This window comes from Sphaeramia orbicularis, chromosome 12 (assembly GCF_902148855.1).
Source record: "Sphaeramia orbicularis chromosome 12, fSphaOr1.1, whole genome shotgun sequence".
In the NCBI taxonomy this organism is placed as follows: Eukaryota; Metazoa; Chordata; class Actinopteri; order Kurtiformes; family Apogonidae; genus Sphaeramia; species Sphaeramia orbicularis.
In genome coordinates this window covers 58,464,206-58,480,310 of record NC_043968.1, presented here as the reverse complement: position 1 = coordinate 58,480,310, position 16,105 = coordinate 58,464,206, and the positions used below count along the sequence as shown (strand labels likewise).

Sequence of the window (16,105 nt, the reverse complement as noted above, 5' to 3'; positions counted from 1 at the left end):
TTACCTGTTACATTACACATGTATGTTTCTGTAGAAGGGAGTAACTGCACATATCGGAGACTCAGACCTGCCACTGGTTTGTCCCAGGCGGCTGCTCCTACTGAAGGTTCAAAGTATATAGAATATTAACTCTGCAGCAGCCTGATTGTTGCCTCCAGCATTCTTCCCATGCAGTTTCTTAAACACAAAGACCTGATGAAAATTCTAAAACTGCCTTCTCCTGGGCTTGCTGCCAACTCCAACTGCCAAATTTTCCTCACAGGGGCATCACACGGCCCTGCATTATCAGCCCACTTAAGAGGAAATGATTTCCAAGTGTATGCAGCATCAGCACTCAGGTGTAAAAAGACACAAAATGATCACTATAGGTGCACCATGTTTGGATAGGAACGCCTCCGTAGCAGGAGTTCTGATCACTATAAATGGTTTCCATGATACATCTAGGGCTGCACGATACAGCGATATTTATCACGTCACTTCTGTGTTTTCATATTATTATTGTTCATTCAGTGTTTGTCTTTACAGTAACATTTGGCATCATTGGATTATGTTTTGCATTCTTGGCATGATTGTTGACAGGGTTTTATTTTCTTCCAGTATTTCATTTTTTCCACACACAGCCTGGCCAAAAAAGGTCAACTTTAATATTCATTGGACTACCTTTAGCTTTGATTATGATATAAAACACAACCTGAGCTCATAACACTACCCCCACAGCCTTGTACTGTAGGCACAAGGCATGATGGGTAATCAGTACATCAACCTCTCTACATCACTCTGGAACAGGGTCAGTCTGGTCTCATCAGACCACTTGACCTTTTTCCACTGAAACACTGTCCAGTCTTTATTCTCTCTACAAACTGATGGTTGTTTAAGAAGTGAGAAGCTACTGCATCAGTTACAGTTAAAGAACATGTTAGTAATTATTCATGTCCACTGGAAGGATCTGAACTATTTTCTTTGTTAAACACAAAGTGGACTTTGTTTTTGGTTGGTTTAGACAACAGTGGTCGGACAGTGTGTATTAGCAGGTGAAGCCTCACATATGTACATAAGTCCATTATTTATGCTCTTAAATGCTTTTACTTTCACTATTAAACAAAGCAGTGACGTCTAATTTAGATTTTTTTATGATTTGACCAAATATTTGAGTGATCTTAGATTTTTTTTTTTCAACCAAGTTTCATGTTTGAACATGATAGTTCACTACTATCATTCCAAGTTTTAATAAACTATTGGATGCTTTGGTATCAAAATACCAATCTTTATGTTTGGCCACTACTCATTTTTGTTCATTTCTTACAGTTATCGAATTAAAGACGGCTGTTTATTTGATTTGGATATTTTTGCCCATGTTTGGGTCTATATTCTCCATTTTACCTTTTAAGTTTAATACAAGAATATTTAATATTTTACTGCTCACCTAATGGAAACAACAAGGCCGAAAGATAATCAAATCAGATAAATATATTTAATTTGTCAACCAGAAGGTGATAAAGCAGTGCTCTGTATTTTGTGACCATTTTCCACTAAACCACTTCATAATCATTTTATGTTCTGTTCTTTTTCTGAATTTGACTCATGTATTTTGATGTTGAAGACAGATGTTTTTCATTATAACTGTTGTGAAGTCGTTTGTCATGTTCTGAGCAAAAATAACCACCTGACGTCAACTCAAGACCAGAAAAATCAAAATCTCTTAAACTTGAAAGAAAAAATGATTTGATATTTACTAGGGATGCACCAATACGAGTATCGGCATCAGCTCCGATACTCAGTGTGTGTACTCGTACTTGTACTCGTAAAAGATATCTGATACAAATGCACCGATACCACTTACGGCCGTGTGACATTCACAGTTCAGTGCAGCAGGTACGCGGCGGTGGAATAATGTGTGGGGAGTGTGAAGAGTGTGGAGATTTTTCAAAATAAATGATAGTGATAAAGGTAACGCTTCAAGTAACGTTAAAGACACAGACAGATACGGACGCAGCGTTCTGTCCATCCTCTGCGTACATTCCATCCGTTTTCCAGGGGCTGGCAGATGCATACCCAGAATGAGAATACCAACGGGAATACGGAGCAGTGCAGACCACCGCCAGCGGAAGTGAAAACCAAACTTTTCGCTCATTTCTCTTTTCTCTACCTGCTGAAGCTAAGCTTTTAAACCTTACCAGCGAAAACGCTGCAATGTTAGTATCACATTAGTGTTGCCTCTGTCATGTCCATGTTTGTTATTACTGACTTTCTTCTTCTTCTCAAAAAACTTTACTCTTCTTCGTGGTATTTGTCCAGTTTGGTTAATTCAGAGTGGCGCCCCCTGGTGGATTAATTGAGAAACGCTCATTCCAACACATTAAATGTCAGTAGCAGCACTTTTTCCAGTCAGACTAATGACAACGACAATAAAGCACATTTACAAAAGGAACTAACAACTGGAATGGGATTATTAAGTACTCGTATCGGTACTCGGTATCAGCAAGTACTCAAATGTAAGTACTCGTACTCGGTCTGGAAAAAAGTGGTATCGGTGCATCCCTAATATTTACAGTGGTGACATCACATCACCCTGTTACAAAATGTAAAAAAAAAAAATCATGCACTCATTTTACAGATATGGATTTATTCACTGAAATAATAATAATAATAAAAAAAAGCTCCATCATCAAGTGTTTTGTCATCTGGATTTGAAATAACCAACACTGGGATGCACACAGCAATGACCATTTCATTTATATTCAACCAAGAGAAAAAAGAAAATCTGGTTGAACAGCAGAGGAAAAATATTTCATTTTTTCATTGTGTCTCATTAAAGTCTGGTTTGACAGTAATGTAATGTGGTTGCAAGGATATCACTGCTAACAGACTGTTACTGTCAAATGTTAATCTGATGCCCTTGAAGCTGCAGATATATAGCTCCCTTTAGTAAATAAGACTGAATGACCTAAAATGAGTACTGTAATTAAAAACCATATTTTTACTCCTACTCGATAAGTCTGTTTGACATGAAACTGACTTCTTAAGTCCGGCTGTTCGTACTCATTACACTGCTTTACTTGCTGTACTACTCTATAGCAGCTGGAGCTACAAAAGGACTTTGGAGCTGAAGTATAGAGATGTGGCAGAACACCAGATGTTTGAAGTCACTGCTGTTATTCTGTGTGTGCTCTAGTTTTAGCTGTTGAAGGGTCTGTCTTCGCTGCCAGAAGTGGGTGATGTGTGTCCTTTTTGGTTGAGTGTGAGTTTCTAACTTGTACGTGGGCAGTTTGTGTAACGGACCCAATTACAGAAGCGTATTACCAGTAATTAAAAAGCTAAATCTATTTATTTTAGCAGAATGAATGTGGTCTGTGAATTCACTTGTACAAATAAGTCACTTCAAGTTCAGTTTGGTGAATTCTGAAATACAAATACACCAGTATTGACAATGTTCTCTGTTGAATCAACAGCTGGAAGCTACTGTGGTCACCTGGCCTTGTTCACAATACACTTTAATTGATTTAAACTCCTTGTATGAAACAATATAAAGCAAAGATAAAGATGCATAAAACAACAGCTCCTCAAAAGTGAAGGCCATATACTGTATTCTAATGGCCTCCTAGTGGCTGGTTGCAGTAAAGGCCATAAACCTAAACCCCACATGTCCAGTCAATTTCCCCAAAGGTCATTATTGTCTTTTTAGAATTCTCCAGCCACACATATATCTCTACCAAGATGGGAGCTCCAATAACCTAAAAAAAAATTTTGACTTTATACTTCCACAGCGGCAGGAAGTGTTGTTATGTCATCAATTTTTATTTGCAGCCTATAAACTCCTCCACAAAATAGTTGAGGACAGTTATGGGACAGATGTTACATGCACAGTGGGTCGTTTCTACAGATAATGGTCCCTCAAAGCAATCTATAACAAAAGCTGTAGAAGAACATAATGTTTTGATGGAGAGTGGGATTAGAGTAGGTTCCACTATGATTGCCAATGAAAATGTGTTTAACATTACTCTAATGGAAACCACATAATGTGTTACAATTTTAGTCACGTAACATTTAATGATGTACTCACATCCTTTCATTCTAATCAATGACAAAATTAAGAAACAAACAATTGCATGCCAGTAAATTTAATAAAATTATGAATTTACAACACAACCTAACAGTTCTAGGCTTTGTTGCTTGTTAAGCGATGGCATGACGCGGTCAGATGGTGGTATAATTTGTACCTTGCATGAAATCTGTAACACATAAATAAGGAAAATTGACAGTAAGATTATTATAATTAAATCGAGTTGAAGACCAGCAAACAAACAAGTTGGCAGATATGTTGCTGGGTAAAAACTGCAGTAAAATATTGATGATAATGCTCTGCCTGGTTACAACTAATGATCGTGTGATCATCATTTCCAGTAGCTGCACAATGTCTGTGTTTGACTAGAGACAACCCTATATTTACACAAGGCCCACTAATGAGCATAAAAAATTAAGATATAAAAATAATAATGAAAATTAAAAATGAAAAGGCTTGGGTTCTATGATTTGTCATGAGCTGTGTACTCGCATATCAAATCTTTCCAAAAATGGAAAATCTGGAGAAATCTGTAATTTATTCACTGCTATGGTTTATCTTAGTTTCCTTTCAGTAGTGTCATATCCTTTTGAGTAAGTTAAAATTAATGTTAATGAGAATGCAAAGATATAATAAGAAATGTGATGTGACTGAGACTTTGTCATCTTAATGTTGTCTTTTAGTGAAATGCTCTACTTTCACTCACACGGTGTATATGTTTATGGATTTCATTGTAACAGATAATAATGGAAGTGGTAGACTTGCAATGTGCAGAATTTAGCATCTTTTGCTCCTGTTTTGATTGGGAGATGCCTTGTCTCCAAAAATACACAGCATGTGTGGACAGAGTGATACACAGACGTGCACTGTAGTTATATTTTGTACCAGGTACTGTCTGTGTTTCTAGATCCTGTGGCTCTTCTAACAATGTAGGCATTGTAGACTATGATATAAATGTTGGGAAAAACAGAAAAAAAGAGTAAGCAAAAGATAACAAGACATAAGGTCCACAGTTGATTGGAGAAAGTGAGAATTGTGTATCAGTGTAGTATAGCTACTTCTATTCTCACACTATGGCTCTTCCTCCTCCTCAGGTCTAAGCTGGTGTCAGTGTTTACACTTTAGCTAAGTGGATGAAGAGAAACTGATCACACAAAGAGAAAAAAGCATTCATAAAAAGAGGAAAATATATAACAGTCGAACACAGTCGTCTCCCAGTTTGATGTCAATGAATAACAGTGCGTCTGTCTTGGCTGTAGGACTAGAACTGTAGCTTTGTGCCGGTGAGAATGAAATAGAACTATATACTATGTCTGCAAAATGTCAATGGGCAAGAGTATTTAGAAACTGCTGTGAAAAGGCAGTTGTATTAAGCATGAACATGCATTTATACAAGCATGCAAAAAATGCTATTCGCGCTCATTCATATTTGAACTGTTTGGCAGCGTTTCCACTACGTGGTACCGAGTTGATTCAACTAAACTTTTTTATGTTTCCATTATGTAAAAGACACTGGAACCTGGTATCCGGTACTATTTTTGAATTTTTTTAATACTTGCATGGCCGAGGTTCGAAACAGGGAGAAGAGATACTAAAATGTGACGTGTAGACACAGCAGACATTTCTGTCCTTGGTGGACGAAGAAAAGATTCAGCATGAGTTTGATGGTGCAACACGCAACCAACGAATTTATCAGCAACTCTCTGAGCAGACGTTACAGAAGTTACGCACAGCATCACTATGACAACCACATACTCTAAAGTCAGTAGTATCCTGTAATGGAAACGGTCTCCAGGAATAGTACCTGGTACCTGAGTCGAGTAGAGCCAGTACTACATAGTGCACAGGTGTCAAACATGCGGCCTGCGGGCCAAATCCAGCCCGCCAAAGGGTCCAGTCCGGCCCCTGGGATGAATTTGTGAAATGCAAAATCTACACTAAGATATTAATAATCCTTTTAGTTCAGGTTCCATTTTCATACCAATTCAATCTCAAGTGGGCAGGACCAGTGAAATATTATCATAATAACATATAAATAATGATAACTCCAAATTGTTCTCTTTGTAAATGTAAATATTTTCATGTGTTTACACTAAAACAAAGTATAATTTCACATAAAAAATGTGAATAACCTGAACAAATATGAACAACCTGAAATGTCTTAAGAGAAATAAGTACAATTTTAACAATATTCTGCTTGTTACTAAATGTGTTGTGTATTTGTTGATCCACTGTGATCTGTAAGTTATAATGTACATGTGTAAATGATAAACTGAGGCAGAATATTGTTAAAATTACACTTATTTTTTTCATTTTGTTCATGTTATTCCCATTGTCTGAAAGGATAGTTTGTAGATGTAAACATTTTCATAATGTAATTTGATTTTTTTCGCTCTAACACAGAGAAAAATTTGGAGTTGACATTATTCATACATTATTATTTTTTTATTTTACTGGTTCGGCCCACTGCAGATCAAATTTAGCTGAATGTGGCCCCTGAACTAAAATGAGTTTGACACCCCTGACATGGTGGAAACACGGCATTTGATAGTTCCATAATTACCTTTGAACAAGCTGCAGTTCATATGGTCAGAGGACATATGTCTGCATCTACTCATTTTCCAGCTGTAGAAAGTCTAGTTTGTCTGATCAAAGGCATTTTCAGACAATCTAGGGGATAAATACTTGATCAGTTGTAATCTCCAATCGCTGATGAGAATGTATAAATGATCCTCCTGCTTTTCTTGGCTGAACTGAGACAGAGTCAGAGTCTGTATTTAGTCTTTTGATTTGGACTGAGAGGAGAAAGCTGCAGAAGGTGGATATTTACACTGTTTCCCCCCCTAATTTCACTCCTGTAGCCTTAAACTTGAACTCAAAACTACTCACACAGATTTTATTTGACTATTTTAAGACATAAAGCTGCCGCCTTAGCCTATGGAGTTAATATACATTGTGTATCCAAAGGTAATTACATAAAACTAAAAGGATTGGGCTAATTGCCAGACAGCAGAGCCAACGCTCAGTGTTTAAACTGTGTTCAGACTCAGATAATAAAACAGTGGTCTTGAAAACCTGTATTGGCCTACTTATTCCTCTAGATAAAAACTCATCACAGGTTGATAAAGCAAGTGAAAAAGAATTGGATTTGCATCAATAAAATTTTATCAATTCCCATCCATAATGTAGAAATGCAGTGTGTTGATGGTGTAAGCCGTTATCTGACTGCATGTCTTAAATGTGAAAAACAGGAATGCTGAACAAAATATAAAGCTGGAACTATTCAGGAACAAACCATCACGGACACAAAAATGATTTCACACTTTATTTATGTGTTATTTTTCCTCCGGTGTTGACGAAGGGATGTCTACCACTGCAAAGGTGAGTTAAATTTCCATGTACAAAATGTTCTGTGCGAATAAAGTGATTCTACTTGTACATTCAGGGGCACACAGCTCTCTCCTGCTCTGCTGGAGCTGTGATGGATGAAAAGAAAATTATTTTGAATATTTTGATTTTCACTGTGTGCAAGAGTCACAAGCATGACAGTCGTGACTTCTGGAGAAAAAGTTACCAGAAATGATTTCATGTGTGAAGAATAAACAGTGTGGAAGTGAGAGCAGAGCAGCCTCACCTGGCAGCAGTTAGTGTGACTAAACGGTATTTTCTGCCAAGAAACATTCTGTGTGAGGAATGCGTTCTCCCAAAGACTGCAGCGCACTTTAATAAAACTCCCTGAGCTGAATATAATCTCAAATGTACAAAGAAGATAAGTAGAAAAGCCTTGTGGGAGAAAGAAATAAGAATGCAACGCGCTAAGGGAAGACATGAGATTTTCTATGAAAGTTGCTGCTAAGAGGAAAAAAAATCTGTTTAATACCTTTGTAAAACACACAAACATATACCACGTATATGTTTGTGACACACACTTTTCAGAGTGAGATCTGTTTCCATGGTAACACAGAGAAAACATGAAACCTGCAAGTTTCTGTATTATTGTAGGAATGTATATTTTATGAACCAACTCTTAGACTTTACACTTTATATCCAAACACAAGAGCATGTGTGGCAGTAGATTTAATATAAATACCATAAAGTGTACAATCAGAAGAGCAGAAAACACACACCGTATGTCATATTTATCTTCTCATTCAGGCTGAGTCTGTGTGATTTTAACAGACTATACAGTTAAGGTTTGACTGGGCTGACCTTCTAAGAACACTTGCCTTCAACAAAGCACTAATTAAGAGTCCCACTGGGATCTAACACCATTGTGATGAACAGGTCTTAAATACACATTGTGCTCATTAGGGGAACACTCCAAAAGACTCATTATGGTGAAAAAAGAAAGGAACAGCTGGTATTAGGCTAATAAAGCACAGCGATCTTTGAAAACTGTCACAGTTAAGGATTACCCCTAAAAGATATCTAAAGCACATTATCTGCTGTGAATACAAAAAAAGTGAAGTCAATTAAATCTGATAACAGCCAAGGAATGTGGACAATGCAAATAATGGCTGCCAAAAAGAAGAAAAAAATCCCAGTGCCTATCATATAATGTGCATGTCAGTACAGCTTATCCTATTGTCCTTTGACCCTCTAAAGCTTTTAATGCATATAATACCCTGCAAATTATTCGCTATAAAAGCCCTGGCCTCATTGCACTGAAAATCTACGGTGCTTTAAATGAGTGATATTTTGCTTTTTTTTTTTTTTTAAATGGAATTATGCATTTTAAAACCTTTCCCTGTGGTCTACATAAACTGTAAATGCTCTGCTTGGATTTGAATTCTTCATTAATTAAGCCAACCAACAACTGAACATTTTAAGTAATCAGCTCAAAGTTTGGACATATTTTCAGTATGGACTACAACCACTGCTGCTGATAAACAATTATGTCATACTCGAAGAAATGTTCACTTAAAGTCTTGACCTTATATGTGCAAATGTCATGGCAAAATTAGTTATAAAACGCAACAATTTACGCAGGAGCTAAAACAGGTTGTAGAAATCCACTCGATTTTTGCCAAAATGAATATAAAGATAGCTTTGCAGCACCTGGAGGGTTCAAATTCAAACTTTTTGAACGATTAGGGTCCAAATACACAAATAAACAGACCAAAGACTAATAAAAGTGGGTTTAGCAAAATATGACCCCTTTAAATGAACTGGGTACAGTACCTGTTGTGTTTGCAGTGACTATACTCTGCTAATGAGAGTAGATCATCATCACTGTACAACTGTATATAAAAAGGGTCTTTTTAGAGACAGAAATACCCATGTATGGTTAAAGTGAAGGAGCTGGGGAAGCTGTTGCTATCTTCAAAGTCATGTAATTTCAGCTGCTTGATGAATTTCCTTGCTATCCCAATTGCACAAAATAATTGCATTATAATTGTCCAGAAGTTGATACTGTGTATATACAGTTTCTATGTATATAGTTCCTTTTTCTCGTTTTGGTTTTCTTACTTTTTTTTTATTATATCTCCTATTTATAATTTACTAGAGACAACATCTACCAGCAAAGATGTATGCATTGTATGTGTTTACGTACTTGGCCAATAAAAGTGATTCTGATTCTGAATGTTAACACATACAGTTGTGTTTGAGAACAGTTATGTTGACTTCATGTCATGTACACACACACATTAACCAGCACTTACTGGAACAGATGATTCCAATCATCACAGTTCAAGAGTTCACAGTCCCTAACCTTGACCATCTTTTTTCAAGCTGATCACTCGGGTAATATATATATATATATATATATATATATATATATATGACTGTAGTAAAAACATTCTTGTCATGCCTGCCGCCAGACGTTAGTCTGGTTTTGTCTGTCTTGTGTGTTTGTCTGTCATTTCCTGTTTTATTTTGTTAAGTTCTCCTCTTGTGTCATGTCTGATGTCTTTGCTTCCTTTCCCTAATCTGTGTCACCTGTGTGATTACCTGTCCTCACCCTCATTTGTTCCACCTGTGTCTCATTGTCTTCCCTCCCTTTTGTGTATTTAAGCCCTGTGTTTTCCCCTGTTCGTTGCCAGTTCGTATTTTCCCTGAGATACTTACCAGCGTTTTTTGGATCCTGCCTGTGTTTGAACCGGTTTGCCATCTCTGTTTTTCGCCTGTTTGCCTTATCCCTGTCTGTACTTCAGCCTCCAACTGACTACGAGTGTTCGACCTAATTGCCTGTTTTTTCGGTACGTGAGCTAGCCTGATCCTTATGTCCTGTTGCCTTTCCGTCTGCCTGCCCGTGTATGACCTGGTTCTGCCACTGACCTCCCTCTGCTTTTCCCTAGTCGGATTCCCAACGTGCTCTACCGATCCGGACTGTGGGTTTTTGTCTCCGGTCCGGTTTACTAACCCAGAGAAGAACCCGGGGCTCATTGTTCTCAAGATTTTGTTCACTATCATTATCAGTGAACTGTCAGTGAGCTTGGTGTTTATAAACACTGAACTTTTACATCTGTCTCTGGGTCGTGCATGTGGGTTCAGTCTACGTAGTCTGTGCATTACAATTCTAGGACATGTTACTATTTCAAGTATGTAGTGCACTTTAACCCCAACCCTGATGTGTTTCTGTTGTCAGTTGATGACAACACCTCTTTGCTGTTTGTTGTTGCTTCCACCTTTGACACCAACTAAACTGGAGATTTTGTAATTTTATTGAAGTCAAACCTAATACATAAATTGCCTTAAAGTAATTTCATGTGATTAAATGGCTTTCTTTCCACGTTAAGCAAGTATATTTTGCAAACCTGATTAACTACAGTTCTGAACAACTATATTGAAAAGTTGGGTCAACCCCACTAAAATAAGTTAAATGAAACATTAATCTTTGAATGGATTCAAACCAAAAAATTTGTTGTAACCCAACACGTGAATTTAATTGGATTTATCATTGGCAAACAAATTGTATTAACCCTAATAAATTTGAACCAACATGAATACTTTACATAGAACCAACAGAAATGCTTAATGTTTGAAGGAAAACATTTACTTATATGAAGACACTTTCCATGATTTTTTTAAATTCATCCAAAGATTTTTTTTTAATTTTATGAAGACAAATCCGTACTGATGTTCAGCACTCCTTGGTATAAACAGAATCTCCACTTGTACCTGCATTTAACTAAGCCAATAGTTCACATCCTTCCATTGGATAATCACCGTAGTGACTAAAGTTTCAGCAGCAACAACTTCTTGAACTCTAACTGATGGAGTGAGTAGCTTCCTCTCTCTTAGGCCCTGTCCATATGAAGACCGTTTCAGTCGTATCCACAAAAGTTTTGTATCGGATAGCCCTTTTGTCCACACGAAACCGGCATTTTCAGTCACTGAAACCTCAACTTTTTGAGTCCCAGAGTGGATAAATTTGAAAAAGCTGGTCTCACATCTTCATCTGTATGACCAAACCACAAATTTTCTAAAACAATGATGTCATAGCCCCACCTCTCTAACCTTTCACCCCAGAAGCAAGATGCCACTTCACAATAACAAACACAATGGCGGACTACAGAGTAGTGCTCGGGCTACAACAGCTATTGAGCTTATTGGAAATATTGAATCAAACTCTTCGGCTACTCCTTCATTACAATGAGCAGCAAACAACTAACAACAACAACAGCTAAGAACATTTACTACATGCTCTTGGATCTACCATGAAGAGTTGTTGTTGCTGTTGTTCTTCTTCTTCTGTAGCCTATGGTTTGTATACAGCGTGCAAGCTTTATGGACATGCTCCACTTCTTCTTCTCCATTTTTTGTGAGAGCATAACGCCACATGCAGAACTGGCATTTGTACATTGTTTTCAGTTTTCAGTGGTTTCATGTGGACGCAGGTATTTCTTGAAACGACGACAAAAAAAAAAAAGATCGGATAAGAAAAGATGCGGTTTCATGTAGACATGGCCTTAAACAACCCTCACTTTGGAGAGAGCATAAAGATTGGACTGTGTTTCAATGGAAAAGCACATGTCATGAATATGTGCAGTAAATAAAGCTAAATATGACAGTGTAAGACCTTTTTTTTACTGTGTATATTTCTGCACTGCTCAAGGGGTGAATACAGGGAAGTTCATGAAAGTCTCTTTGCCAGCTGGAGGCACGTATCCTTGATAACCAGCTCATCTCACCTCTAACAGAATGTGTGTAACACTACTGGCCTGCCTGCATCAATGTAGTACTATTGACAGTGCCAGTATGTGTGTGATACCACTGACGACACGTTCCTGGACGGTGTTTGCTGTCTGTAATTGTCTGATGTCGCCCCAGTTGCATTGCATTGTGAGATAATTAGGCTGGTGAAGTGTCCAGAGCTTGCAACGTGTAATATTCACCTCAAAATAATGTGCAATTTCAATACTACTGGTTTCATACTGTGCTTTCAGATATGCTAAATAATCTTGGATGGTGTTTTAGCCCCCTAAGGCATGTTAGTGTGGAATGATAGTTATATTTACATGTGAATCCTCATTATCCATGTTATTGCTGCAGGACTCTATCCTTCTGTACAATGTTCTGACAGTGTCCACATATATACTCATGTGTATAGTTTATAACCGCATTCTGATTGTGACAGCAAAGAGATAAGAGGGACTAAACATGGGCAATGAAATGCACCAGATGTCCCAGACATCTGCAGCATTGCAGTTCATAGTTGTTCATTTGTTTCTTGATGTAACACCATATCAGCAACTAGATTCTCTACAGACAAATTTCAGGAACCAAGATCAGATCCTGACATGCTGGTTTCATTTGACTTTCTCAAAACCAGGGTTTATTTACAGGAGCAGTAAAAAAAAAACCCCACAATTCTAGTGCACATATAAACATGCACATATAAACACACTTACTGTGGTCCATCAGATACAGTCCAACCACATTTTACAGCCAGTTTTAATTGATGTAGTTATCTGTACCATCTGTGCTCCAGCTTGCAAGTCACTCACACTTAATGTGGTTAACCAGGCACTCAGAACAAACAGATCACTGGGTTTCAACATAACAGGAAAAGCATTAGTGGGAGGACGCTTCAGGTAACACTACAACTATTCATTCTGATCAAATGATGCAGATTAGGACTGTTACAGATGCTGTTTGTCCTGAGAGAGAAGAAGTACATCATGTCAACAGCAGGGATATGTTCATCACATTTCATCTCTCTGATTTTCTTTTGTAATCTTAAATACAAGAATTCTTCCAAGGAGAGCATTTTATCAGATGGCGGCACCAGACAACAAGTAGCTTAAGTGAGATGGGAATCATTAGCTGTGTTTCCAGACATATTTTATGGTTATTTTGCCTTAAAAACAGTTGACAGGAACTGTAAAATTGATTTCGCAAAAAAAAAAGCTTTATGCTCACTTGAGTTAATTCAGTCTTTTATGAGAGAGCTGCACTGAAGGGGGATGGAACAAGTTCTGAAAAACATTTATCTTGCATGACTAATCAGTTGTTTCTAGTGTCTTCCCAGATATTTCCATGAAGTGCTAAAAGTTTTCCAGTAGTTCGACAAGTAATGAGGTGTGGTTTCAGCTGTGAAAAAACTTCAGAGCCTAGTTTATTATCTCCAAACAAGATGATAAAAACATGCCTCATTTTCATTTGCACCGTTTCCAAAGTTTACCGCAAAACAGTCAAACAGTTATATGGAAACAGTTATTGGGAATCCTGACTATCTCCTCTAAAATTAAATCTATTCTGTCTCAGAGGGGATGTTTTACTGTGCAGCAGTAGAAATACAGATCTAATCCCACTTTCTCAACTGATGAGTTGTAACCTCAAAATGGGGTTCAAAGTCATTCCAAAGTATCTGGAAAAAAGGAAAAAGAAACTTTTTTATTGCTTTAAATCCTATCTGATCTTTTATTTTGGATATGCATAGAGATGGGTACCAAACCCTGGAGCTAAATTATTAAAAACCAGAGTATCATAAGCTCAGACACAGGTTTACATTATAAGCACTATGTGATCAGCCTGGAGCACAAATTTGAACAGGAGTTAATGATTAGAAATGACTGGTAGCAGTGGATTGTTTCAGCGTGCGTCGGTTCATAAATTTAACCTGAAATGATCAGAGCATCATCTGATCTGAGATCTTCACTTAGTTTATTATTAAAGTCCTCTGAATGCAGATACGAAAATATGCAAATATGTTGTTTTAAAAAAAAAACTGATGATGACACTGAACATGAGTTTATGAGCCTATTTTTCAGGACTATATTTCCTTGACTTGGACTCTGTAAAAGTTGTTGAGTAGTGACCTGATGCCTACGAGAAAATGTAGGTTGAGAACCACTCACTCTAATACAAAAAAAAGAAGAAGCCAGATGTATTTTACAGCTGACTTGCAACTTTTGACCAACTTTTATGAGCTCAGAGGTATTTACAATACATATATTAAACAGTTTAGTAGTCAATTAAATGTCTAAAACTAAAAGCTTTTACCTGGTCCTTGACCTTCTTGCTACAACCACGTGGTGTTAGAGCTTGTTCCTCTATTGCAGGGGTCACCAATCCTGGTCCTCGAGGGCTGGTATCCTGCATGTTTTAGATGTTTCCCTCTTCCAGCACACCTGACGGTCATTATCAGGCTTCTGCAGAGCTTGATGATAGGCTTATCATTTGAATCAGGTGTGTTGGAAGAGGGATACAACTAAAACATGCTGGATTCCGGCCCTCGAGGACCAGGATTGGTGACCCCTGCTCTATTGTGTCACCTTTCAAAAGAGCAACCTTTTTTGAACCACCACCCCTTTACGTCATCATGAGCCCCCCCCCCCCCCCCCAAGTTTTTTTTGCACCCGGGAGTGGGGTGAAGCACTATAGCACTCCGTACATAATGGCCCCCTTACCTCATCATTATTGTCCTTGTTGTATCCATCCCCCCTCTGAAACAAGTTGTCAAGTGTGTGTGTGTGTGTGTGTGTGTGGGGTTCTGAAGGACCTTATATACGTAGCAGAGGTACCACCCCTCTAATGACAACTTATTGGTATAGCTCAATAAGCGCAGCAATGCCCCTTATTGAGGAGGAGTGAGGGGTGGGATGGGGTGGGGTGCATGCAAATTTGCCATAGACATAACATGCTGCTTGATATTGTTACTTATACAGAATAACGTCCCCCAACACTCCCTGGGGGACGGTACTGCCCCCGTTGAGAAACACTGCACTAGAGGTAGGAACTAGAGACTTTCCAGTTCTATTATTGATTCTCTTTGGATTAGGGAATAAACTATAGTAAAAAAAAACAGAAGCTTTGTTTGCATTAACTCTTTAATGTCAAATATGCTGTAAAACTTTGTATTCCAGTCAAACTAACCTCCTAAAAGGTTCTAAAGGTGTAGTTAAAGGAGTGTTAGATCTACCTGCTGCAGCCTTGTCATCATCTAAATGAAATTCTAGGACATGGAGATTATTCATAAACAATAGTAAAGCAGGTTGACACAGTGAAACGACGTTAACATTAGCTATCGATAGAACCTGGAGGAGTTTAATGTTAGCGGCTGGGACAGAGGACGCCTTGCTGTAGGCTCCGCCTCCAGAGTGACCGCCCCCCTCACTAAGCAGCCACTCAAAGACGTTCCATTGGTGCAGTTTAATTGGATGCTGTGGTTAAATGTTTCTACATGTTGGAGGTATTTAACCCTTTGTAGCTCAGCAACTGTTGCAAATGGTCCTAGTGTCATCTTTACTGGTTAAATACACTCACAGTCAATGAAAACTTTGACACCATATTTTTCGACATAATTTTGAAACCCTAAGCTGGAATTTTTTCATATGAATCATTTGTTTAGGATATTGGCATACAGAAACAAAAAGCTAAAGTTTCAAGAGTAATTTCAAAACAAAAAACTTAAAAGAAAATGGCACCTGCCAAACACAAAGGCACAACAGTAGCGGTCCTGGTCGGGAGTTGTCACTCTCTTTCACCCTGGACGCGGTCTATCATCAACAGAGCCTGTGGTGTTGTGGTGTTCAACCAGGTTTCTGATTGTGGGTTGGGAACAGCCCATACATACGCCTGGCTATATCACTGTAGCTC

The 16,105-nt window shown here is 38.0% G+C and overlaps 1 protein-coding gene across 1 annotated transcript in view; it reads right to left on the bottom strand.

Annotated features, from left to right (window-relative positions):
• The window catches only part of tmtc1 (transmembrane O-mannosyltransferase targeting cadherins 1), a 264,439-nt gene that overhangs the window by 107,011 nt on the left and 141,323 nt on the right, over nucleotides 1-16,105 (bottom strand). The window lies entirely within an intron of this gene.